Raw genomic sequence first — 26150 nt, forward strand, 5'->3', positions numbered from 1 at the left:
ACCTGCTTCCCACCAGTCTCAATGACAACTTCCTATGGGCCAGTGGCAGAGAAATCCTGGCATTTTCTTACACTGGGGACCACAAAACCACACAAAAAACCCCCAAAGAAAATTATGGATTAATCATGTCTTTAAAACCAGAGGCCTGAATCTCTCATCTCTTAACCTAGAAGTGCTGTACATTCTTTAGGAGGTTCAAGTTAAAATAATCAGCACGCACACTGCTTTGCTCTTCTAAAGCCTCTTTTATCCAAGGAGGCCAGAGTACTTTACAAAAATTAGTTAAGCCTGAAAAAATTAAGCCTGTAAAATAGTATGACCACAATTTCACAGATGGGGAAACCGAAACACAGAGCAATTGAGGCCCAGCCATTTAGAATCCCATGAACATTCTTTGGCACATGAATTGCAAGTGCAAAATATCTGATGCATGTGCAAGATGGGAATCTGCATTCATGTAAATTTTTGCATGTCATCTTGACTTGCATGCATGAACCAGGTGGTTTATATGCACAGACTTTAAATAATAATCTTGGCCCAAGTAACTTGATCAATATTAGCCATTGGAAGACCGAGGGGTTCTGACTCTGCACTGGCCTTGATTTTGTAGTCTGACTTGTTGACATAATGTTTTAATGTGCTGCATCTTCACAGCTACATCCTGTGGTGCTGTAGCTAGAAACAGGTGAAATGCTTGGGGTAAAATGCCAGCCAGCCAAACCATAATCCAGATCTTAACCCAAACTGCACCTTAGTTCAAGGCTTCATTGTCACTGGACACTGCATTTCTTAATTGCAATCAGATCTGAAGTGCCTCAGTATTATGAGAAAAGGATTGTTCCTGCAGGATTTGTAACCCAGACTGGACCACAAACTTGCCCTGTGTGTGTAGGGGGGCAGGATGAAAACAACTGGGGCAAAACCTGAAGCCACAGTTTCTCAGTTAGCAGTGGCTGAACTGTAAGCATGGTGCAGAGGATGCCTTTAGAAGGTTTCCTTTTATTTTATCTTTGGATAAGGCATTACTAGTATGAGCTGGTATTTTCTGAGCTGATGGGGAATAGTATGAGTGGAATGCACCCCATAGGATAACAATGAGATTTGCACTTGTGACCTCCCCGCTAACAGCAGAAGCCAAAGGCTCATACACAAAGACACTTAGCTCCCTAATTTAGGGTTGCCAACTTTCTGATTTCAGAAAACCCAATACCCTTGCCCTGCCCCCATCCCACCCCTTCTCCAAGGCCCTGCCCCATCTCACTCCATCCCCTCTCCCTCTGTCACTCGCTCTCCCCCACATACACGTTTAAAGTCATGAACATTCTGTTATAAGGTTGTTTGGCTGCCCTGCTCCACCCGCCTGCCCGGTGCTCCTGCCAGAGAGTGGGGTCAGGGAGCAGGGGCTTGCCCTGTTCCACCCGCCCAGTGTGCCAGCCGGGGAAAGGGGTAGGGGAGTGGGAACTTGCCCCATTCTGCCCACCTGGCGTTCCAGCTGAGGAGCAGGGTTAGGGGGCGGGGGGTTATCCCACTCTGCCTGCCCGGCATTCCAGCCTGGGAGCAGGCAAGCCCCCGACCTGCCTCCCCGGCAGGAGCACCGGAGGGGCAGAGTGGGGCAAGCCCCCGTGCCCCGACCCCACTATGACCCACCTCAACCAAGCTTCACAATCATTATTGATGAGTACAGTATTAAATAGTTTGTTTAAAATTATTTAAAACTTATACTGTATATGTATATAATGTCTTTTGTCTGGGGAAAAAATTTCCCTGGAACCTAACCTCCATATTTACATTAATTCTTATGGGGAAATAGGATTCGCTTAACATTGTTTCGCTTAAAGTAGCATTTTTCAGAAACATAACTACAGCGTGAAGCGAGGAGTTACTGTATCTCCCCAACAGGACCAGCCTGGTAGGTGTTATCAGAGTATGACTAACCTTGGTGCATGCAAGCCCATCCTCCCTCCCCCAATAGCCCATGGTTAAGTCATTCACCTGGGACATGGGAGACTTAAATATTTATTAGAGCAGGAACATGAACTTGACCCTTCCACAACCCAGGTGGGTGTCCTGGCCTCCAGGCTAGAGGGTCAATCTCTTGCTGATTCATTGAATATTTAAAAGAAAAGGAGTACTTGTGGCACCTTAGAGACTAACACATTTATTTTAGCATAAGCTTTCGTGAGCTACAGCTCACTTCATCGGATGCATTTGATGCTTATGCTCAAATAAATTTGTTAGTCTCTAAGGTGCCACAAGTACTCCTTTTCTTTTTGCGAATACAGACTAACACGGCTGCTACTCTGAAACCATGAATAGTTAATTATTTCTATAAAGTGGATCAGCGCCTACAACTGAGATTGTGAGAGCACTCCCAGCCCCGAACACCCTATAGATCAGTAACCGGGGCATTCAAGTGGGAGTGCTGGGTTCAGTCCCTGATCCGAAATCGGGCAGAGCAGGGATTTGAATCTTGGTCTTCTGCATACAGGTGAATGCCCTGATCACTGGGCTTGGAGCTATAATAGGGGCTAACTCCAGGAGGGGGTTCCCAGCTGAGAACCCCAGCTGCAGAAAGACACCTCTCTCTGGCTCATCAGTCAGGGGCTGAAGGTGCAGATCAGTGGTAGCTAGCCACCTAAATACCTTTGTGAATCTGGGCCCTAAATCCCACCCCTTTCCTCTGCATTTCACTCCTGCCTAGCTAAGGTGTCTGCCTGACTTCAGCAGATCCCTTTGTTAGCTGCCTAACTCTCCATGTGCATTGCAGGGGAAGCCTGGGTGCCTGACTCAGGGCTGTGGATTCCATTGGCTGGCAAGGAGCCCAAGGGCTTGTCTGCACCAGCTGTGGTGGAAATTCTAGTGTGCACCAGTGTGCTGAGCACTAACTGCCCTGCAGACCCTGCTAGTGTGCACTGGAAGTTTCCTAGTACACATTGATGCCATCCTGTGTCAAAGAATCCTATGTTAACATGCACCAGGGAACTTTTAGTGAGCACTAGCAGGGTCCACATGGGTCAATTAATGTCCAACGCACTGGTGCACCCTAGAATTTACACCCCAGCTGGTGCAGGCTAATGCGTTGTGCAGACCCGCCCTGCATCCCCTCTGTGAATCTAGCCCCCAAGTTCTGTAGCTGGAAGCAGTATCAGACACATTAAACCAACCATTCGATGGGGACAGAGGCCCATCCATACCTAGTGCGTGTTGGCTAGTACCATTAACTCTTCACTAGTAACAAGTAGAGCTGGTTGAAATTTTTCAGACAAAATGTTTTCCCATCAAAATGGCCTATTTTCAAAATAGAAAATTTTTTCCAAAAATGGGTCTGTTTTCTAAATGTTTCACAAAACTCTTTATATAAACTCTTTTATACTATATATTCTATAAATAACTGAGAAACAAATAATTTACTTTAAAAACTGTGTACATTTTTTGTTTCTCTTTACTTTTTTCCTTCTTTTCTCTTTCTTTTCTTCCTAGTCATGGGTGGGAGGGGAGGGGAGAGGGAAGCAAAAGGGGAAAAAATGGAGGGAAATAACCAAGGAAAAAGGAAGGGAAAGAGAAAAGAAGGAAATTTTGAAAAAGAAATATGTTGAAAAAGCAGGTTTGTTTAGAACTTTGCAAAACAAAAGCAACGTCAATATTCCTCCCCCCGCCCCCATTTATCTACAAGTTTTATTAAAAAATATGTTAAAAGGAAGATTTTTCAAGAGCACCCATTGCTCCAGAAGTAAAAAGTAGTAGGGTAAGACTTTAAAAATGGGTGCTTAAGGTTAGGTTCTTGAATCTATAGTTAGCCACTTAAATAGATGGGCTGATTTACAACAGTATTATGCAAATGATTGCTCCCATTGAGGAAAATGGGACAAAGCTGTGGCCACAGAATAGTGTTGCAACATAGAGATTTCGGACACTGCAGGAAAATATTTATATTCAAACATAAAACTGTTTTCATAGACATTTTAACAAAAATACATAGAATTCACTTACATAGAATCCAATACATTAGGCATCACCTGGTTTTTGAACAACAAAAAAACCCCCAAACTACATTTGTGACCTAAAATGACCTGAAGATGTCCCTTTAAAGACACGATTAACAGAAAAGCTCCATATTTAATTAAGATTAAGTTATAATTCAAGCCTACGATGATCTCAGTGTCTGACTATCAGCATAGCATCTATATTATCTAACATTTTGCCTGAACCAAATTCTGCTCATCATTGAAATCAAGGAAGTTATTCTGGATTTACATGGGTTAACTGAGAGCAGAAACGTGCATGCTGCATCTATACATAGCTCTAATCTCTTCTCCTTGTCCTGTTTATTTTCTTCTTGTTCATTTTGTTGTCTTAGTACAGGGGTGGGCAAACTTTTTGGCCTGAGGGCCACATTGGGGTTCCAAAACTGTATGGAGGGCTGGATAGGGAAGGCTGTGCCTCCCCAAACAGTCAGGCCCCCACCCCTTACCTACCCCCTCCTACTTCCTGCCCCCTGACTGACCCCCTCAGAACCCCCAACCCATCCAACCCTCCCTGCTCCTTGTCCCCTGACCGCCCCCTCCAGGGACCCCCACCTCCTATCCAATCCCCCCGTCCCCTGACTGCCCCGAGTCCTATCCACACCCCTGTCCCCTAACTGTCCCCCGGGACTCCCTGTCCCTTATCCACCCCCCCCCACTCCCCGCCCCCTTACCATGCCACTCAGAGTACCAGGACTGGCAGCCGTGCTGCCTGGCCGGAGCCAGCCATGCCACCATGCAGTCTAGAGCACCGGGGCAGGCCAGCGTCTCTCACAACTTCACTGCCCGGCAGGATCTTGCAGCTCCGCAGCCCAGAGGGCTGGCGGCATGGTGAGCTGAGGTTGTGGGGGAGGAGGGACAACAGGGGTGGGGCCGGGGGCTAGCCTCCCCGCTGGAGCTCCAGGGCCAGGTAGGAGGGTTCCGGGGGCCAGATGTGGCCTGTGGGCCGTAGTTTGCCCACCTCTGTCTTAGTATTTACTAGGGCTGTCAGTTAATCGCAGTTAACTCATGTGATTAACTCAAAAAAATTAATTGCAATTAAAAAAAATCGCAGTTAATCAAACTGTTAAACAATAAAATACCAAATGAAATTTATTAAATGTTTTTGGATGTTTTCTACATTTTCAAATATATTGATTTCAATTACAACACAGAATACAAAGTGTACAGTGCTCACTTTATATTTATTTTTTATTATAAATATTTGCACTGTAAAAAACAAAAGAAATAATATTTTTCAATTCACCTAATACAAGTACTGTAGTACAACCTCTTTATCATGAAAAAAGAAAAGGAGTACTTGTGGCACCTAGAGACTAACAAATTTATTAGAGCATAAGCTTTCGTGAGCTACAGCTCACTTCATCGGATGCTGTAGCTCACGAAAGCTTATGCTCTAATAAATTTGTTAGTCTCTAAGGTGCCACAAGTACTCCTTTTCTTTTTGCGAATACAGACTAACACGGCTGCTACTCTGAAACCTTTATCATGAAAGTTGAACTTACAAATGGAGAATTATGCACAAAACCCCCTGCATTCAGGAAATAAACAATGTAAAACTTTAAAGCCTACAAGTCCACTCAACCCTACTTCAGCCAATTGCTCAGACAAACAAGTTTGGCTAAAATTTGTAGAGATAATGCTGCCCGCCAGAACCTGTATTAGCATGGATGCATGTCCTCCGGAATGGTGGTTGAAGCATGAAGGGACACATGAATCTTTAGCGCATCTGGCACGTAAATATCTTGTAGCGCCGACTACAACAGTGCCATGCAGCTTTATCACCTGCAAATGTAAACAAACTTGTTTGTCTGAGCAACTGGCTGAACAAGAAGTAGGACTGAGTGGACTTGCAGGCTCTAAAATTTTACATTGTTTGATTTTTGAATGCAGTTTTTTGTACATAATTCTACATTTGTAAGTTGAACTTTCATGATTAAAAGATTGCACTATAGTACTTGTATTAGGTGAATTCAAAATACTATTTCTTTTGTTTTTTTTACAGTGCAAATATTTGTAATAAAAAATAAATATAAAGTGAGCATTGTACACTTTATTTTCTGTGTTGTAATTGAAATCAATATATTTGAAAATGTAGAAAACATCCAAAAACATTTAAATAAATGGTATTCTATTATTGTTTAACAGTACAATTAATTGTGCAATTAATTGAGATTAATTTTTTAACTGCACGATTAATCGTGATTAAGTTTTTTAATCGCTTGACAGCCCTAGTATTTACACAATGTGACTTTTTGGAGCCTTTTTTATTTTTCATCTTTGATCCAGCAATCTTGCTCCCTCCACCCACACGACCCACAAGGTAAAGGGTGAGGCTGGGAGAATTAGTTTTTCCTGGTGCTGACACAGCTTGAATCTGTGCTATAGATGCACAAATATGCATTGGCTTCACAGTCTCTCACCCTAGCCAGATGTATTTCAGAAGATCAAACTGCTGGGCATAGAGTTTCAAATACTCCAGGACTTTGGAGTTGTGGAGATAGTTTGGCTAGTTGTCTGGCATTTGAAAGTCACTAAAGCGCGACATCTCCTTGGAGGAGTTAGTGGTTACAGATTGGTGGATATGGGCCCTGCTGTCCCATTCAAAGCAGAATTTGTTAGAACTTCATTGATTCCAGGCCACTGTGATCATCTAGTCTGATTTGTATAACACAGCCCCTAAAATTCCCCCCCAAATAGTTCCTTTTGAACAAAAGCCTCTCTCTCTCTTTTTTTTTTAAATCCAACCTTGATTTAAAAATCACCAGTGACAGAGAATCCACCATGACCCTTGGTAAGTTGTTCCAATAGTTAATCATTCTCACGATTAAAAATGTATATCATATTTCCAGTTTGAATTTGTCTAGCTTCAACTTCCAGCCATTGGATCTAGTTATGCCTTTGTCTGCTAAACTGAAGTGCCCATTATCAAATATTAGTTCCCCATGTGGGTACTTACAGACTGTGATGAAATCACCCCTTAACCATCTCTTTGTTAAGCTCAATGGACTGAGCTTCTTGAGTCTATCACTATGGCTACATCTACACTATGAGCTGGGGATGTGAGTCCCCTGCTCATGTACACATACTCTCGTTAGCTTTCATCAAGCTAGGATGAGTATAAATAACCAAGTAGCCATGGTAGTGGCAGCAGAGTCCTGGCTGAGCCATAAGTCTATACCAACCCACCGGTTTCAGACATACCCCTTTGCTACCATGGCTACACTGCTATTTACACTAGCGCTAGCTCAATGAGAGCTAGTGTGAATAGCAGAATACACCTCTGGCTTGAAGTAGAGACTTACACTTGCTTCAAGGGAAGTGATGACATTGCAGGGCTCTGGAGATGCATAGTGAGTGGGGAGTTCCTTGCATGTGGGGCTGGCACATTGCCTGTCTTTTGTAAATTACACCATCTTCTGTTCTGTGTCCTTCCTAAAAGCCTAGGGCCAGAGATGAGCTGGAGGCACAGGGCCCCTACCCTGGGCTTCTTGTGGTCCCCAGTGATCATGTGGGATTCCTAGCACTACTCCAGGTTTGGGGGGGGGGTTTCCACAGGAAACAAACAGGGCCATCACGGAGGATCTCTGCAAGGAAATTTCTAATCGAGAGAAGCAAAGGTTTGGGCAGGACGTAAGTCTACAAATACCTTAAAGGCTGCTATAAAGAGGTTGGTGATCAGTTCTCCATGCCCACGAAGGGTCAGACAAGAACTAATTAGCTTAGTTTGCAGCAAGAGAGATTTAGATTAGATATAGGGAAAAAAATTCTAGCTATAAGGATATAGTTAAGCCCTGAAAAGGGGTTACCTTGGGAAGTTGAGGCATCCCTGTCATTGGAGGTTTTTAAGAACAGGAAAGACAAACACCTGTCAGAGATGGTATAAGTAACCTTGCCTCAGTGGGAGGCAAGTGGATGATCTCTCAAGGCATAGGCACTGGCTTCCTCATTTCCTTGGGGATGCTGGATCTCTGCTGTGCCCCAGGTCCCACCCCCACTCCACACCTTCCTTCAAGGCCCCACCCTGCCCCACCCCTTCCCAGCCCCGCTCTGCCTCCACCTCATCTCTTCCTGTCCCATTCTTCCTCCTCCACAGAGTGTGCCCCACTCTTGCTTTGCCCCCTCCACCCCCAGCGCCTGCTGCATGCCGCTGAACAGCTGATCTGCAGTGGGCAGGAGGTGCTGGGTAGGGGGAGAGGGAGCAGCTGATTCACAGGGCTGCCGGTGGGTGCTGAGCACTTACTATTTTTTTCCTGTGGGTGCTTCAGCTCCGGAGCACCCACGGAATTGGCACCTATGTCTCAAGGTCCTGTACACCCTGACATTTCTATGATTCTCAGGAAGGGGTGATCCAGCCCCTTATGAGCTATGTTGCTTAGAACATGAAATTGTCACTGAAAGCTTGCAGATGACACACAAATTGAGGGAGTGGTAAATAATGAAGAGGTCAGGTCACTGATACACAGCAGTCTGGATCTGCTGGTAAACTGGGTGCAAGCAAACATATGTGTTTTAATATGGCTAAATGTAAATGTCTACATCTAGGAACGAAAAATGTAGGCCAGATTCCCAAGATAGGGGACTATATCCTGGGAAGCAGTGACTCCAAAAAAGATTTGGGTGTCATGATGGATAATCAGCTGAACATGAGCTCCCAGTGTGATGCTGAGGCCAAAAGGGCTAATGCAATCCTGGGATGCATCAACAGGAGAATCTTGAGTAGGATTAGAGAGGTTCTGTTATTTCTGTATTAGGCACTGGTGTGACTGCTGCTGGAATACTGTGTCCAGTTCTGGAGAGGGTCCAGAGAAGAGTCACAAAAATGATTAAAGGAGTAGAAAACATGCCTTAGTGCTAGGGCTGTCAATTAATTGCAGTTAACTCACATGATTGACTCAAAAAAATTAATCGCGATTAATTGCAGTTTTAATTACACTGTTAAACAATAGAATATTAATTGAAATTTATTAAATATTTTGGATGTTTTTCTACATTTTCATATATTTTGTATTCTGTATTCTAACTGAAATCAAAGTGCATATTATTTTATTACAAATATTTGCACTGTAAGAATAATAAATAAAAGAAATAGTATTTTTCAATTCACCTCATACAAGAACTGTAGTGCAATCTCTGTATCGTGAAAGTGCAACTTACAAATGTAGATTTTTTTTGTTACATAACTACACTCAAAACCAAAACAATGTAAAACTTCAGAGTCTACAAGTCCACTCAGTCCTACTTCTTGTTCAGCCAATCACTCAGACAAACAAGTTTGTTTACATTTATAGGAGATAATGCTGCCCTCTTCTTCTTTACAATGTCAACTGAAAGTGAAAACAGGCATTTGCATGGCACTTTTGTAGCTGGCATTGCAAGGTATTTATGTGTCAGATATGCTAAACATTCATATGCCCCTTCATGCTTTGGCCACCATTCCAGAGGACATGCTTCCATGCTGATGACGCTCATTAAAAAATAATGCACTAATTAAATTTGTGACTGAAATCCTTGGGGGAAAATTGTATGTCCCCTGCTGTGTTTTACCCGCATTCTACCATATATTCCATGTTATAGTAGTCTTGAGTGATGACCCAGCACATATTGTTCATTTCAAGAACACTTTCACTGCAGATCTGACAAAACACAAAGAAGGTACCAATGTGAGATTTCTAAAAATAGCTACAGTACTCGACCCAAGGTTTAAGAATCTCAAGTGCCTTCCAAAATCTGAGAGGGACGAGGTGTGGAGCATGCTTTCAGAAGTCTTAAAAGAGCAACATTCCAATGCAGAAACTACAGAACCCGAACCACCAAAAAAGAAAATCAACCTTCTGCTGGTAGCATCTGACTCAGATGATGAAAATGAACATGCATCGGTCCACACTGCTTTGGATTGTTATTGAGCAGAACCCGTCATCAGCATGGATGCATGTCCTCTGAAATGGTGGTTGAAGCATGAAGGGACATATGAATCTTTAGTGCATCTGGCACGTAAATATCTTGCGACACCAGCTAGAACAGTGCCATGCAAACGCCTGTTCTTACTTTCAGGTGACATTGTAAACAAGAAGCAGGCAGCATTATCTCCTGCAAATGTAAACAAACTTGTTTGTCTGAGCAATTGGCTGGTGTAGGACTGAGTGGACTTGTAGGTTCTAAAATTTTACCTTGTTCTATTTTTGAATGTAGTTTGTTTTTGTACATAATTCTACATTTCTAAGTTCAACATTTGTGATAAAGAGATTGCACTACAGTACTTGTATTAGCTGAATTGACAAATACTATTTGTTTTGTTTTTTACAGTGCAAATATTTGTAATAAAAATAAATATAAAGTGAACACTGTACACTTTGTATTGTATTATAACTGAAATCAATATATTTGAAAATGTAGAAAATATCCAAAAATATTTAAATAAATGGTATTCTATTATTAACAGCGTGATTAATTTTTTTAATCGCTTGACAGCCCTAACATAAACTAACTATTTTCCCATCATACTGTTTAAATCTGTAGACAGACTTAAGCTGTATAGTAAATGAACCAATGAATTCACACAGCTGTGGCCCTTTTGGGTAATGTTAGTCCCTAATTTGGCTCCTGTACCGCTGAGGTCTGAGCATCACTGGTTTAGTTAGTTTCTGCCTCTCTTACTCACTATAAACATATTCACAACAGTTAGTTGATTCAGCAATTACTGCTGACCAAGCCCAGAGATGTCTTGGCTTGGGCCTGTTCATGTCAGCTGAGCCCACCCGGCAGTACTTGGGAAACCTGGCTCTGCCACTGAGTCTGTTGTGTGATCTAAGTTGCTGCACTGGTCTGTGCCTCGGTTTCCCCATGTGTAAAATGGAGATGGCTCTCATCCGCCTTTGCAAACCACTTTGAGATGTAGGATTGAAAAGTCCTTTGTAAGAGCTTGGTATTATGGACTGTTGAATGTTCATCAGAAATGATGTCTGAGGTGTGTTATTCAGTGAGACTCTATTGCAGAGTCTGGGGAGCCTGCGCAGGGACCATAGGAGCCCTGTGTGCCATGGAGCACTGCCCTGTAGGAACTTGCTGCATAGCCCCAGGATCTGGAATGGAAGCACAAAAGGATCAGGGATGAGACTCATGCGGACCCCTGTGGAAGAGCAGCAGGGGATATTGCAGCATCAGGCCTGCAGTAGCAACCTGTAGGCAGCTCGACTGTTGCTATTCCTCCTGGGATGGAGGAGTCATCTACTTCTACCCAAACCAGTTACTCTGCTAATCCTGTAGCCACCTCTTGCAGCCCAGGGGAGCATCTATAAATGGTTGTGTTTAACATGCTGCACCATATCACAGTAACCAGTGCAATCTGCACAACATGCACAGAGGTCTGAAGGGTTAAAAGAAATCTTTTCTCCTCATTCTGTATCAAAACCGCTGGCAGGCAGACTAACCATGCATGGCTCTTCCCTTTGGGCCACAAGCTCCCGGTCCCATGTGAAGGCAGCCAGTGTGACATGCACACTCAAAGAGAAACGCGCAGCAAAACGAAAAATCTAGAACACAGCAATGATGGCCCAAGCACAGGGAAAGAGGTCACTTGACATTCATGTTTATAGATGCTGCTGGGTTAAACCAGCTGCAGTGATTAAAATCAGACCCCGCACCTCACCCCAGAGGCTAATCTTTGTAGCTGGGGTGCTTTCCAAGCACTAGAGGCATGATTTGCCAGTCAATTGCAATAGTTATACAGCAGGGTAAACCCACTGGGCTGGAGTCCTCAGTTGGTATAAATCAGCATAATTGTTGATTTCAATGGCGCGAAACTGAGTAATACCTGCCCGCGATCTGGGCTAACGACTCTAGTACAGATACTATGGATTTACCCTAGTGTGGAGAAGAGAATCAGACCTATGACCCACAAAACCATTCCACTCCACATGATCCAGGCTCCGCTCTCTGGTGATTCCATGCACTGAGCACCCTGCGTGATCCTTCCCTGGGGCAGGAGGCCATGGCCAAGAGTGTTGCAGTTATTGGAGCTGGCATGAGCAGACTGACCTCCTTTGAAAGCTGCCAAGATACTAGGCCACCTGCTCGAAGAATACACCCCTAGCTCAAAGTACAGATGTTAGTAACTAGGAAAGATGTCTATAAACTGTGCAATGTGTGACATGGACTGGAATTGTGGTATCACCTGGTACTTAAACCCCATGTCTAGCCAGCATGGGCAAAGAGCTGTTACATGCTTTCTAAGGTAAGGAATGTGGAGGTGAAGTCAAATGACTTTTTTTTCCTGGAGTCCAGAGAACTGGATGAAGTGTTCTCCCAAAACTGGACGAGATGTTCTGGATAAGCAGATGGAATCCCAACAGGTACCAGGCTAGTGCCCTACCCATTGGATGGTGCTGCCTTCAAGAAGGCAGAACTGGTAATAAACAGAGTTCTCCACAGTCCACGGGCTGATTCTAGCAATGAAGTCTAGTTAATTTCACTTCTTCCTTGGATAATTATTATTAATCATGTATATTACGGTAATGCCTATGGCCACCTATTGTGCTAGATGCTGTACAAACACAGAGGATCAGGTGGGCCTGCCCCGAAGTGCTTACAATCTAAACCAGTCCTTTACATTGCTTTCCCCCATTTTGTATGAGAGCCTCTGTCAGTTACACAGACAGAAAACTATTTCTTGAAAAGTCATGAGGGTGGGGGAAAATTAGTAGGGAGATCAAGGGCACGGTCACTATCTGAACCTACTTTTAACTCATTTAAAAAAGAAATTGGTTAGATTTTAAGCTGACCACTTGCTTTTCATTACAGGAGCAGGGAAAAAATGAAATGTTTTATTTCTCTCTGGCACTTCCTATGCAGAACTGGTTCCAAACAGCATACCTCACTCTGGCCACCCTGTTTATCATTAAAGGGCTAAGCAGAGGTCATCAGAATAACTTTTTCCAGCTGGAGCAAGGCTCCTTTTCAGCAGCAGAGAGAGGAACGTTTGCTATCTTGGGGAAGACCAAGCACCTAGAAATAACTCCGTGTAGCAGCCACTGAAGCCCATGGGCAGAATTGAGCACGGAATGCACCTCAGGCAAGGTTGCCTTTCCAGGGAGGGTTGAAAACCCTGCAAAACTGGTTAGCGCTCTGATTGACATCTCCCTGTCAGGCGCTGCATAGGACTGTTCTCCATATGTGCTGTGTGGTCTTTGATCAGGGTTTGATGTGCATTCTTGTGGCACAGAGCTGCAAATAGCTATAACTGGTTGGAGAGGGGGTGAGAGAAAGAGAGAGATTCAGCCATAGAGCATATTTTTGAATATATTGTTTATTTTTGAATGGATACAGAGGAAAGGATACACCCACATTATGACAAATGAAGGGACTCCATTCACCAGTAGGATTCAGCAGCATCATTGCAAAGGCCAAAAGGCCTTGGCATCCTGGTAGATTAATTGAGACCAGGGATTGGGCTCTTGTTTAAGGAGGTCTAGCTGTATATTCAGTTTATGTCCATCACTGGCAGTCTTATTGCACCTGCCTCTTATTGAGGCTTTTGATGCCCACATGATACAGAATGCTGCTACGTAGCCAGCAATATGTAGGCTTGATTCTCTTGAAAATGCCTCACATTCCTTGTTCCTTGGAGCTCATTCCCCATGTCAGGGAACGGAAAAAAACTTTGACCTCTTATCACTTGAGGTAGGGAGTAGAGATTGGTTGAGCCTCTTTGCTCTTATCAGAGGAGGGGGAAGTTTCCATTCCAAGCGTAGGTGGAGTTCTTCAGGTTTCCTCTGTGGGAGGGAAAAGGGAGAGGACTCAGGGGTGAAGGGGAAAAACGAGAAGAGGGCAGAGCAATGAACTAGTGAGAGAGTCCAACCAAATGGCAAAATATCCAGCCGCCAGCCTCTACTGTATAAAGCTGCGATGGATACCATGGGAGAGATTGTCCCCCTGGAAGCTCCTGTGTGCAACTACAGCATTATACAGGCACCATTAACAGCTTGATTAATTGCCCTAGTGCAGGTGGAAAGCACTTGTCACTGTGTTGTGCACCCCACTCTGTGCCTGATCCACCAAGGCAGCAAGCCTCAGCCACATAGCCAGGCTTTTGAGCTCAAGCTGTAGAGATCAATGCTTGTAGCTCCAGAGGTCCCTGGTGCAATCCTGGCTTATGGGCATTGCACAGGGCCTGTACTGGGTTGCCTATGACAGCCTGTCATAGGGTGCACCTCTCACCACTTGTATGGCGCCTCCTCTTGGTCACTCTGGGGATTAGCTCTTGAGGTGGATGCCCCTTCCAGCAGTTAAACCCAGTCAGTTTCTCCTCTGCAGTCCCCCTCTCATTCTCAGGAGCTGCAGTTGTCCTTTTCATGACTCCGCCTTCTGGCCAGCTCACTATTGTGGTTTCCCCTTCTGGGGTACAGTTCTTCAATTTTCTGTCACTCCCACAGTGACCCAGGAAGCCTTCCCGTTCACTGCCCTGATGGTCTATGCCACGCCCTTGGTGGCCGGCAGGGGAACTGGGGTCCACCCAGTACTCCAGAGTCCAGTCCAGCAACCCTTAACCCAGCAGTTCTGGGATTTACTCTCATAGCCCTCACTGCTTCTTCCCTGCAGTACTGGCTTTACAATGACACCAAGGCGCTGGGCCCACACTGGGAAGGGGCGTATTATGGACTCCTCTAGCCCATCCATATGGCTGGGACTGGCCCCTCGCCTGGGGAAGTCCAGACCTTGCTGTGTGAGCAGCTCCCAGCCAGCAGGTCCCACTTGCCTGGGGCTCGCTGCCCAGAAGCCAGGCTCCACCGTGTGGGCTGGGCAGGGCTGCTGGACGTGGGCATGGCTAGGCAGGCTCTCAAGGGGCTGCGGGGGGGGGGGGATGGTCACATCCCAGGGGTCTGCCCCACTTCCCAGCATGGCTCTGGCTCCGAGTGGTCTGCGCTGCCCACCACCTGTGGGGCTCTGCCCACCTGCCCACCTCCCTGGGCCTAGCTTCCAGGGACCAGTGCAGAGGCCAGGTTGGTCTCAGCCAGTTGGGGGGGGCAGCGTGGGGAGCTTAGCCAGACCACGCTAGGCAAGTGGGTCCTGAGGGAGCCCGGCCCGGGCAGGCCCTGCTCCTGCTCTGACCTGGCTGATTGCGCCGGAGTGATCCCCGCCCCAGGACCAGCCCATGCTGTGCTGCCGGTGCAGCCCACGGGCACGGTCACCTCCTAGTGGGGCCAGTGAGTGTGGCGGGGGCAGGATGCAGGGGAGGTCTCTCTGGCAGTCTGGGGCGGGGGTGCTGGGCAGTGAAGGGGTTGGAGATGCTGGGGGGTGGGGGAGGTTTGTGTGTTTTGGGGCACTGGGCATAGGTGGGATCTGTGTGGTGTGCTGTGTAGTTGTGGTGGTGGGGCTGTGGGGGGGCAATGGGGGTCTGTGGGGAGGGGGAAGGGGAACGCTGACAGCGCAGAGCCAGGCTGCCCCATCCCAGCAGCAGCCCCCAGCTGTTGCCAGCTACCTGGCTTGATTGGCCCTGCCTGTCCCTGGCCAGCTAAGCCTGGTTGCAATCAATTTCCTGCTCCCTGGCTCTCCCTCGAGGTGCAGCCTGTGGATTTAATAGGCTTAGCTGGTCACCCCTTCCAGTCCGGTGTGAGCTGGACTCCCCACCACACAGCCCTATGCTGAGCCAGTCCTGAAAATGAGCACGTGAGTGAGGGTGGGGAGAGTGAGCGACAGAGGGATGGAGTGAACGGGGGGGCAGGGCCTTGGAGAAGGGGCAGGGTAGGGGGCAAGTAGAAAGTGGCAACCCCAGAGGGACACATGGACTATGAGCAGCAGCAGAGACCCTGCAAAAGAGGCATGAGGAGAGTGGGGGGGGAGCAGGAGGCAGATTTAGGGGGTGCAGCAGGATGCAGAGGCAGGAGGAAACTAAGGGGTACAGGGCAATGTGAGAAGGGAGGATGAAGTGGTGGAGAAGGAGACTGAGGGGACCAAAGCTCCCGCTCCCGGGGGTGGCAGAGGGAAAGGGGAGACCTCACCAAGCAGCCAGGGGGCAAGGCATGTTTTTGCCTGTGAATTCAAAGCTGGGATTTTGACACTTGAAATCTATCACATGGGGGTGGACAGCTTCCCCCAAAGTTGCAAAAGGAAAATCAAAACCTCCCGTAAGTTTATTGTTTTAGAAAATCTCACGATTTTTAAGCCCATCTCATGATTTTGAGCATCGGAGTCACAGTTTTTGAGCATGTGGGGCTGGCAATCCTGCAGACAGGAAGAATCCAAACCTGAGGCTAACCAGAAGAGAGGGTAAGAAGGGAATGTACCAAAGAGGGAGAAAGAGGCAGAGAGATCACCGCAGGTGGAGAAGTGGCCTTTTCAGAATGGAGTGTGTAAAAGCTGGAAAGGGAAACTTTGTCAGGAAAACCATAGGAAAAGAGCTTATGTTAATGACACTCACAACGGTATTTACTCAGGGAGACTTGACACAATCCTTCTACTTCAAAACATCAACCAACCCAAAAAAAAAAGTAAATTAAATTAATTAACCCACACCATAAATCCTTGCCCTTTGCAGATTTTTTTCCTTATAGACTCCATGAAATCCACCAGGGACTTTCTTACTCTTATCAATTTTACATGGAAGACACTCGGATACTATGGTGATAGACAGAGAGACAGATAGATGCTGAAAGGAAGGTAATAATATTTTGGCCCCAAAGTTAATAGCAAATATTTCATGCAACCCTTATAATAAAGAACAACATGCTAGGTGTCACAGGAATTCATTTTATTGCTTAAAGAATAGGTGTACTTGTGGCACCTTAGAGACTAACAAATTTATTTGAGCATAAGCTTTTGTGGGCTACAGCCCACTTCATCGGATGCATAGAATGAAACATATAGTGAGAAGATATATATTGTGACAGGGTCAGGCCAGATGGCTACAGGAGAGTGATCCTTTGAGGAACATCTGCTGGAAAAGGGAAAGAGACAGCCCCAGGGGCGGCAATAACCTGTGCTGATGTCATGGGAGGTGGAGGGGATAGGGACGGGTCAGGGGCAGGGGCAAGGGCAGGGGTGGAGGTGAGATTCCGGGCTCCAGAAGCCAAGCAACTGGGCGGTGGCACTTCCCGGTCAGGCTCAAGGGTTTGTGGGGGTTGGAAGGGGGCTCTCAGCGATGCTGGGCACAGGCTCCATGGTGGCTTTGGCAGCCACGGCCTCAGGAGGTGGACTATCTTCTGTAGGGCCCCTTCCCCCGGGAAGGAAGTCGATTGCTCCACCCCAATGAGGGGTGCCCTTGGTGGCTCAGGTCCCGGCAGTGTGGCACTGGCCGTCGCCTCAACAGACCTGGCAGCCATCAGCTGGGTGCCATCTGCGGCCAGGTTGGTGGAATAGTCCACGGGCTCCTTGGAGGCGGAAGTGGAAGCAATGGTTAGCGGGAGGGAGCATGAGGAAAGGGGGGCTGGAATGAGGTCGCCCCGATTGAGGCATGCTGGCAGAGGGTTGTCCTCCCCCTTGGTGACCGGGGTCAGACCCAGGGCCTCGATCTCCTTGTAAATGGAGGGGAGATCGCCTTCTATCACCCTGGAGTTCTCCCCGCCGGCACCCTAAGCGGTGGTCACCTCGGGGCTCACAAGGGCTTCAGATGGTACCGGGGCAGGAGGGGCTCCATCCGGGGCCTCAGAGGGAAAGGACATCCGTGGAGGGGAGATGCCGCCTTCCGGTGCTGCCACGTCTTTCCCAGTCGGCACCGGTGAATGGAACACACCTGTGGGCAAAGTGGAAGGCTCGGCATCGGTGCCCCCTTTCCTGGTTTTCCGGGGGGACACCGCATCAGATGGAAGAAGCGGAGCTCGAGCCTTCCGCTTGCCCCGCTTCCCCTGGACTAGGGCCCAGCCCTCCATGGCATCATCTCGGGGCTGGCTAGCCGGGGTCGGGTCAGGGGGCAGGGGCGATGGCTCAGGGACTCGAGGGGGTAACGGTGGGGCAGCACAAGGGAGGGAAGATTCCCCCTGAGGTGGGCCCTCTCCTATGCCCGGCGTTGTCCCCACCGCACCCTCCTCCACAGGCCCTGCTAGATTGCATGCAGCAGAGGCTGGGCTCTCCCGCTCATCTGGGCATAGTGGGGGAGGTGCCCCTTGGGCCCAAGCGGGAGCAGTGGTGGGCTGGGAAGGAGGAGGGGTGGCTCTAGGCTCCAGGCAGCCAGAGGAGCCGGAGATGACGGAGCTGGCGCCCTGCCAGGTCTCAGGGGTTCCGGATGCCCCTCCTTGCCGGGCCAAGGGGCAGTCCTTCTGGACGTGCCCCATCACCCAGCAGAGGTAGCACGGGGCCTCCCCCGTGGAGTAATGCATCTGGTAATGGGCCCCCTTGTAGGGGACCAGGAATGACCCCTCAAGCGCCTCTCCATCATGCACCACTGGCGGCAGTTGAAGCTGCACTTGCCGGCGGAACGAGAGGACGTGACAGAGGGCGGGGTCTTTGCAGCCCAGGGAGAGAGGGCTGACAACGGAAATGGGTTTCCCCAGGGTAGAAAGGGTGGGTAATAGAGCAGCATTGGGAAGGAAGGGAAGGATGGAGGTCAGGACCAGTCGGACGCCCAGGTCTTCCAGGGGCTCCAGGTGGATGAACCCTCCCCTCCCCCTACCGCCAGGCCCTTCTTCAGCACCTCCTGGGCGGCAGCCTCTGATGCTAAGTCAAGACGACCTTTCCATACATTTTGGAGACCGCCACAATGGCCGTGGGCCCCACCACCCTCACCAATGCTCGCACGTAGGTCTTCACGTGGGACGAGGTGGGCACTAGGAGGCAACGGACGCCGTGCTTCCTGGTCATGGTGGGGAAAGGGCCCCGGCCACTATAGCTGGTAGCGGAGGCGGTGGGCAGGAGAGATGACATAGCAGCAGGTGGGGGGGCTGCCGCCACCTGGGCATACGCCATGGGGGCTGGGGGAGGGGCACCCGCAGAGCTGATGGAGGGAGCAGCGAGTAGGGACGCCGCGGCTGGTGGTGGGGCCGCGGCAGTGAGGGCAGCCCCTGCCATGGAGGGCCTGGTCTTTTTAGCGGGGCCCTTCCCCTTCTTCTTACCCTGGCCCTTCCCGCCGGCTGGGGGGGCTTTCCCAGAGTCGGAGAGGGTGAGGGACATGGCAGCAGTGGAGGTCACCCTGGTGTCCACCGCTGCTGGTGCCCCAGCTTGAGCAGTAGCAATTGGTTCGGCTGCGGCAGCGGAGGTAGAGGCTCAGGGAAGAAATGGGGCGGCAGGCAGGGGAGGGGTGGCGGGGTCTTCTGGAGGGGCCCTACCCGCCTTGTCCCCCGCCATAATGAGCAGGGCGGGAGGGGGAGACACCAGAAGGAGGAGGGGAGAGGGGAAGCAGGTCAACCACTCCTTCCCGCTAGGCTGCAGGAAGGGGAGGAGGGCGCCAAAAGGGGTGGGCTGGACAGGGGGCAATCAAAGGTTAGGGGTCAGTCACCGACATGGGTTGGAAGTCCAGTTCCTCAAGCTGCACTAGGGGATGGGGGAATAAAACAACATTGTGGGGGTGCAGCGAAAAAGAGTCAAACTAAAATGGGGATGGGCACAAGTGCATGGGAGGGGGCATGGAAGCACTGAGTGAGAGGCTAATCGGGCTGGAGGTAGGCCAAGGAAACCAAGGGGCTAAGTTCAGAGGCTGGGGCGGGACAAACAAACAAAAACTGCAGAGGGAAAAGTGGGGGGGCAGGCAAACAAACTGAAGCTAGTAAGGGGGGCTGGGGCAAAGGGGAGTAGCAAAAGGCTGCAAGGTGCAAATGGGGCAGGTAGCAAGGGGCAAAGCTGTGGGGTGGGCAGTCCAAGGGGGGGCCGTGCACCCACATGCGCGTCCATGAAAGAGTCTTGTTTGGGCAGGCTGCTGCTTCAGGCCCAAATGGTGGAAACAGGGCATGGCAAGCTAAGCAAGCAGCTGGAGTCCAGAGGTAGGAGCTGAGGCAGATGGTAAACAGCCACTGGGGGTGGTGGGGATTGGGAGGACACAGATGGATCGGGGTGATGTCATCCACAGCAGTAGCAACGGCTGGGGCTGGGTCCCTCACTCCCCCACTCTGGGGAGTGGGCCAGCAGGCTCCCCCCACCAAGGGGCTGCAGTTGGAGCAGTAGCAGCACCCGAGGGTGGGGGTGGGGGTCCAACGCCAGCCAGCAACCAGGTAGCAGAGAAGGGGGGGCGGTGTCTGGCCCAGCCGGTGGAGCAGCAACAGCAGCAGCAGCAGGGGGAGCCCAGGGCCTAGCAGCGGTACCAGCAGCAGGCCTCTCCCTCCTTCTCTCTCCAGGCCAGAGGGCTACAGGAGAGTGATTTGTTTCAGACCAACACGACTTTATTGGCAAGACAGGAGCTGCAGCCACTGGGGATCAGTGGGGAGAGGATGTGAACCCCCCTCACCCCTGATCAACAGGCCCTGGCCTGGGCCCCAGGTTAGCTACAAGGGGCAGCAGAACTGGGAACAGAACCCAGGAGTCCTGGCTCCATGGACCAGTACAGGGATCGGCACATACAGGATCTCCGCACCATTCTAGAAGGCAGATATATTAGCCCCAGGTTAAATAGGTCCTTTTCCCTGGGTAAAGTAACAGAGAAGATTCCAGAACAATCAGGAACTTTCTGGGATTAATTAAGACAGGCAGGCTAATCAGGGCACCTGGGTTTAAAAAGGAGCTCACTTCAGTTTGTGGTATGCGTGCGAGGAGCTGGGAGCAAGATGGCAAGAAGCTGAGAGCAAGAAGGCGTACTGCTGGAAGACTGAGAAGTACAAGCATTATCGGACATCAGGAGGAAGGTCCTATGGTGAGAATAAAGAAGGTGTTGGGAGGAGGCCATGGGGAAGTAGCTCAGGGCGTTGTAGCTGTCATGCAGCTGTTACAGGAGCCACTGTAGACAGCTGCAATCCACAGGGCCCTGGGCTGGAACCCAGAGTAGAAGGTGGGCCCAGGTTCCCCCCATCCCTCCATTCCTCCAATTCCCTACTTGATACTGGAGGAGTTGACCTGGACTATGGGTTCCACCAGAGGGGAAGGTCTCTGGCCTGTTCCCCGATCCACTAGGTGGATCAGCGGAGACTGCAGGGATTGTTCTTCTCCCTTTTCCCCATGCTGGCCAAACTGAGGGCTGCCGTGAACCTCTGAGGCGAGCAAATCCGCCAATAAGCGCAGGACTCACCAAGGCAGAGGAGTAACTTTGTCACAGTATATACATACAGAGAACATTATTTAGTACATCAGTACAGACCTGGCCGCTTGCAACGGGTCAGGTATTGTTAGACGAGAAAAATTAAATATGAAGCAGTTATGCCAACCAAACCAAAGTCAGGCCAATAAAGGTTGCTGGGAAAGTCCGTGAAGGAGCTAAGTAGAATGAAGGAATACTTGTTTAAGTTGCAGTGAGTGATAAAAAAGGGGAGGCCTGCATTGCTGCATTTTTTTACCAGATGTTCTGGGAACAGTTTGTTGAGATATGGGGGCACTGTTTTCCACTCCCTGTTCTTGTGTTATGTCTGTTTTTAACTCCTCGTCTCCTGGTTGACACCCATACCGATAAGAAAGTTAGTGAAGCATTACAATTTGCTAAAAGTTATCTACAATAAGGGGGTAGAAGTGCATGCAAGATAGAAAAAGAGGATATTAACTAACATAGGGGAGGGGTGGGCTGCTTTATGAATAAATCTGTGACGCGACAGGACTGTCTATAAAAACCTATTAGTTTTACTTAGAGGCTGCTGGTTCTTTTTGGAGACGGGCTGTTCCCTATTGTTGTGTGCACTCTTCAATAAAGAGGTTTGTGTTCGGACCTTGCTGTTGTTGCCTGTCTCTCTCTGGTCAGACAACGAACTGTGCCGTCTGGGGTTCGAGTCCTTGACAATTTGGTGACTCCGCTGGGACCCGTCTGACTCTCCGGCGCGGGATCAGACTCTAAAGCAACGCAGCGCTCATCCTCCGGTTTTGAGGAGCCTTGCCAGTGATCTGATCCCTGCGTAGGCAATAAGGTGTGTTCTGTGAACCAGCTGGAGCCCATAGAAATCCAGCAACATCCACCTACCTGTTGAGTAGGATCCAGGTCTTCGGGGTTCGAGTCCCTGGAGAGGTAAGCAATCGCTTGATACTAAGAATTGGGGATTGTGGGTTTGAGTCCCTTTTCCACCTAGGATGGGACAATTTGGCAGTAAATGCCCGGGGGACGCCCCATTGTCTCTGATTCTCAGAGATTGGAAGGGAATCTCTGGAACTACTGGTTTAACTAAATCAAAAAATGAAAAACTTATATCAGGTTCAATGGCCAGCTTTCACCACTCATTTGTCCCCGACTAAAGAATGGCCAGCCTGCGGAACTTTTTCCGCAGACAGGATGGATTCCTTAAAAGATATTTTGGTCAATCTTAGACCGGGACAAATGGATTATTTGTTTATGTGGTATAACTATAAGCCTTAAGACAGGACTTCCAGGCAGAAAAGGAAGCACTGTCTAAGCAAGTACCAGTCCTTCAGAGACTTTTCAAAATTTAATCATTTGTGCTCAGCATATGCCGTAACAACAGTGTGTCTGCCATAAGAGGAAATTAAATAGTTAAACCGCCAATTGGCCATGCTTTCTGTCCAGGTGACAAGCCTCACGGGGGAGGACTTGGGTAGCCTTTGTGAGTGAGAATATTTAAGAGACGAGACCAGGAGGGCTGGGGGCTCGTTAAGAAGCCCACCCTCCTTGTTAAATTGGTAGTGGGACAAAGCTGGTACTCATGGAAGGGACGGTTCAAAGAGAAAAACAAGATCTGGCCCAAGCGGGCAGGCAACAGATAGAGAGATTAAAAAACAGGTTTAAAACTTGAAGAGCATAGTAAAAAAAGAGGAGTAAATAATTACAGGAATGGGAAACGTAAATCCCGGAATAACACTTGGAATGGTAAAATCCGAGTTGATTGAGTGTCATTTTGGGAGATAAGCAAGTGATTTAAGAAAGAAAAGTAAGAAGTTAACTCTGTAGTTGCTGAAGGGAATTAAGCAGTTGAACTTTGTGAAATACTAAAAAGAAAAAAAATCTTGGTTTCTTTGCAGCCATTTTGAGGAAAATGGGCCCTTTTCCAAAGGAATGCAATTATACAGTGCTACTTAATTAATATCTTATTAGCCTCCAAGGGGCTACAGTAGGTGGTGTCTTCCTTTTCAGGTCACTGTGTGTTTGACAGCAGGAATTAAAAGTAAAAGGCAATCAAAAGTCTGGTAAAGTTTGTTATGCCCTTTTTAAAGTAAGAATCTTTAAGCTGTGAATCCAAAAGCAAGCCAGAAAGCATTTGTTTTAATGTAAATTACCTAACTGATAAGGTAGAAACCACTGAAACCTGGGCTGCCTATGAAATAAATACAAGAAAATATGGGTAATTCCTCTGTTTTGCCTGCAATTAACAAGGGTATTTGTATAAAAAGGAAATATTTTAAGCAATGACTGACTGCCCAGAAGGGTTTCAGAGTAGCAGCCGTGTTAGTCTGTATTCGCAAAAAGAAAAGGAGTACTTGTGGCACCTTAGAGACTAACAAATTTATTAGAGCATAAGCTTTCGTGAGCTACAGCTCACTTCATCGGATGCATACGGGGTTGATCTATGTTCTTTTTGTCTTTCATAAAATCAGAGAAAACTGATGCCAGCTGAAAAGCAATTCATCATATCATGAATTTACTGGCACAATAGGAATTATGTTCTGTCTTGTGTTTGTCTTGTGGCCAGAATTGCTGTGTTTAATTTTTCATAGGACAGTTTAGTTTAAAACTAAATAGAAGGGTTAAATCAAAATGCAGATACTTGTTTTATTCAACTTGGAATACAAAATGTTTGGATAATATCAGAAAAATGTGATGTACTAAAGTTTAATACATTTGCTTAAGTAAAAAAAAGAAATTTTATTGGCCAGATCTTTTAATTAAAAAAATTGTTGTTAAAATTCGCACACCAACAGTCTTTGGAAGCAAGGACATGAAAGGTTAACCCACTCCCCATATTATACATGGGATCCTTCTGGCTACTTCAAATTTCTAGCCAGAGGGCTGGGGAGGGAGAAAAGCTATTGGACACCAAAGGTTGTACCAAGTGGACTCCTGAAAAGTGGGTGTGCTTGTCCTTGCTTGTTTCTCCAAAGCTCTGTAATAAAGTCATTTTACTAGAAGGGTGTATGTGGCATACATTGAACAATACGACTAAAGTGCTGTATAATGGGCAATGTATATGTGTTCATTTTTGAACAAAGGTGTGTGAGTGGAAGTGAAAGTTTTCTTTGCAGGTTAATAGAAGCCAAGAAGGGGAGAAGAAAAAGAATGGAGGACGAGCTAATTCAACGCTGTAGCTGGCAGGGTTGGTCCAAAGATAAGATGCTGGCCTGCCTAAGGACACTATTCACAGCTAGGATTTGGCTGACAGCCAAGAAAGAGGGGGGCTTGAATGTGCCCAAGCAACTGTGATATCTGCAAAACACTTCCAGACATTAATTAAATGTGTTAGGTTTCTGTATTTACAGGTGAAAGAAGTCCTGCTCCAAGGATCCTGAGCAAACATGCCATTTGTTAAAACCAGGTGACTGGGTCTACATAAAGGTCCATCAATGAAAAACTACTCTGGCCCCATGCTGGAAAGGCCCTTATTAAGACCTGCTAACTACCAATACCGCTGTGAAGTGCCAAGGACTGACTGCCTGGACCCATGCTTCTTACTGCAAAAAGACCCCTCCACCTCGAGATGACTTCACTTTGACTACTGCTCAGCCTGTCCCTCCTTCTGGGTTTTTTCTTTCCTCCTTTTGGACAGCAGTGGAAAGGACAAGGTGAAGTGCTAGTAACCTCTCCCTTGTCCACTGACAGAGCTAACCTGCATTGCACCGCTAGGGAACCTGACCTGGAAAAAGGTTCCCCAAAAGCAGATGGCATCGGACTTCGAGGGAGCTACAAGTTCACCCCACCGTGAACCGGGTGAGTCAAAAACAGACGACATCTGTGCTCAAGACAAATGGACTGCCACCACTTTGGGCAACCTGAAGCTCCAACGGATAAACACATTTATACGTCTTGCCCATGAAATGAAAGCTCGTATGCCAGCCCTACAAAACACTTCATGCTGGGTGTTCTCATTAATACCAGCAGATAGCCGAAAATGTCTTCTCATGGTTCCTATTCCCCTTAGTGCAATGAATATGACCTGGACCCTGTCCTGGAAGGATTCTTCAGGCAATTTAAATATTACCTGGGCTGATACCGGCATCTATGAAAGCGGGTATCTAGTAGTTTGGAAATGAGTTGGTCAATGATGCCTCTTAAAAGAAGGGAAAATAGCTATAGGTAATAGTGAGTGCAAAGCCTATTTTAATGGCACTCATTTTGGGAGTAAGAGACGTCCCAATATCTCTCTCTTGGATGGGGCAACCTCTTGCACCTCCGCGTAGCATAGATTTACGGGTAACAAGCGTAGTCTGCATGGGAAAAAACACTTTGTGTATAATAATCACAAGTTGATTAAGCATTATGTTATAAATTGCATGTTTAAGTATAACCTGCCAACTCATACTATGTGTTTATGTTCTGCTAACGCCTCCGCGGCTAAATTCTCCTTCCTCCCATCTTGGACCGGATGGTACAAAATTATTAATAATACCTGGTCCAAAGTCACTCCTACCCTTTTTGGCTACCGAATGTGTGGTAACAAGGCATACCTAGCCCTCCCTCCTTCATGGAGTGGATCCTGCTATTTGGCTTGGGTAAAACCACCTGTAGTATATCGTGCATGTCTTCCTAAAGGAAAAATCAAAAATGTAAGAGGGGCTGAGAAAGATGTTAAGGACTCCTGCCCCCTTAGTTGGTGTGCCTTAAATAATTGGATGGGTGCTTGTGCGGGATTTGTCTTCGCCTGTGGAGGTGCCACCTGGTGTATTGGGGAAGGAGTCATGAGACTTCAGGGAGTGTTGAAGATAATGGCAAATACCACTGCCGATGCCTTGGTAAATTTGGCAACCAAACAAAAAAAACTAAGGCAGACAGTTCTCCAAAATCGCTTGGCGTTAGATATTTTGCTGGCCTCTCAGAGAGGAACATGTGTGTTAACTGGGCAAAAATGCTGTGTATATGTTCCGGATGTTTATAAGGCCACCTGGGAAAGAGCAAACCATCTTATACAAGTT

General features: G+C 47.7%; 1 long non-coding RNA gene across 1 annotated transcript; it reads right to left on the minus strand.

The window, feature by feature from the left end:
- Positions 1 to 940: 940 nt before the first annotated feature.
- On the minus strand, positions 941 to 24620 carry LOC122455529. Its single transcript, XR_006273757.1, has 4 exons — positions 24499 to 24620; positions 19152 to 19156; positions 8487 to 8492; positions 941 to 953 (listed from the first exon to the last, which is right to left on the minus strand). It is a non-coding gene; the product is annotated as an uncharacterized LOC122455529 (long non-coding RNA).
- Between the last annotated feature and the right edge of the window lie 1530 nt (positions 24621 to 26150).

The sequence above is a fragment of the Dermochelys coriacea genome, chromosome 8 (assembly GCF_009764565.3).
Source record: "Dermochelys coriacea isolate rDerCor1 chromosome 8, rDerCor1.pri.v4, whole genome shotgun sequence".
Classification (NCBI taxonomy): domain Eukaryota; kingdom Metazoa; phylum Chordata; order Testudines; family Dermochelyidae; genus Dermochelys; species Dermochelys coriacea.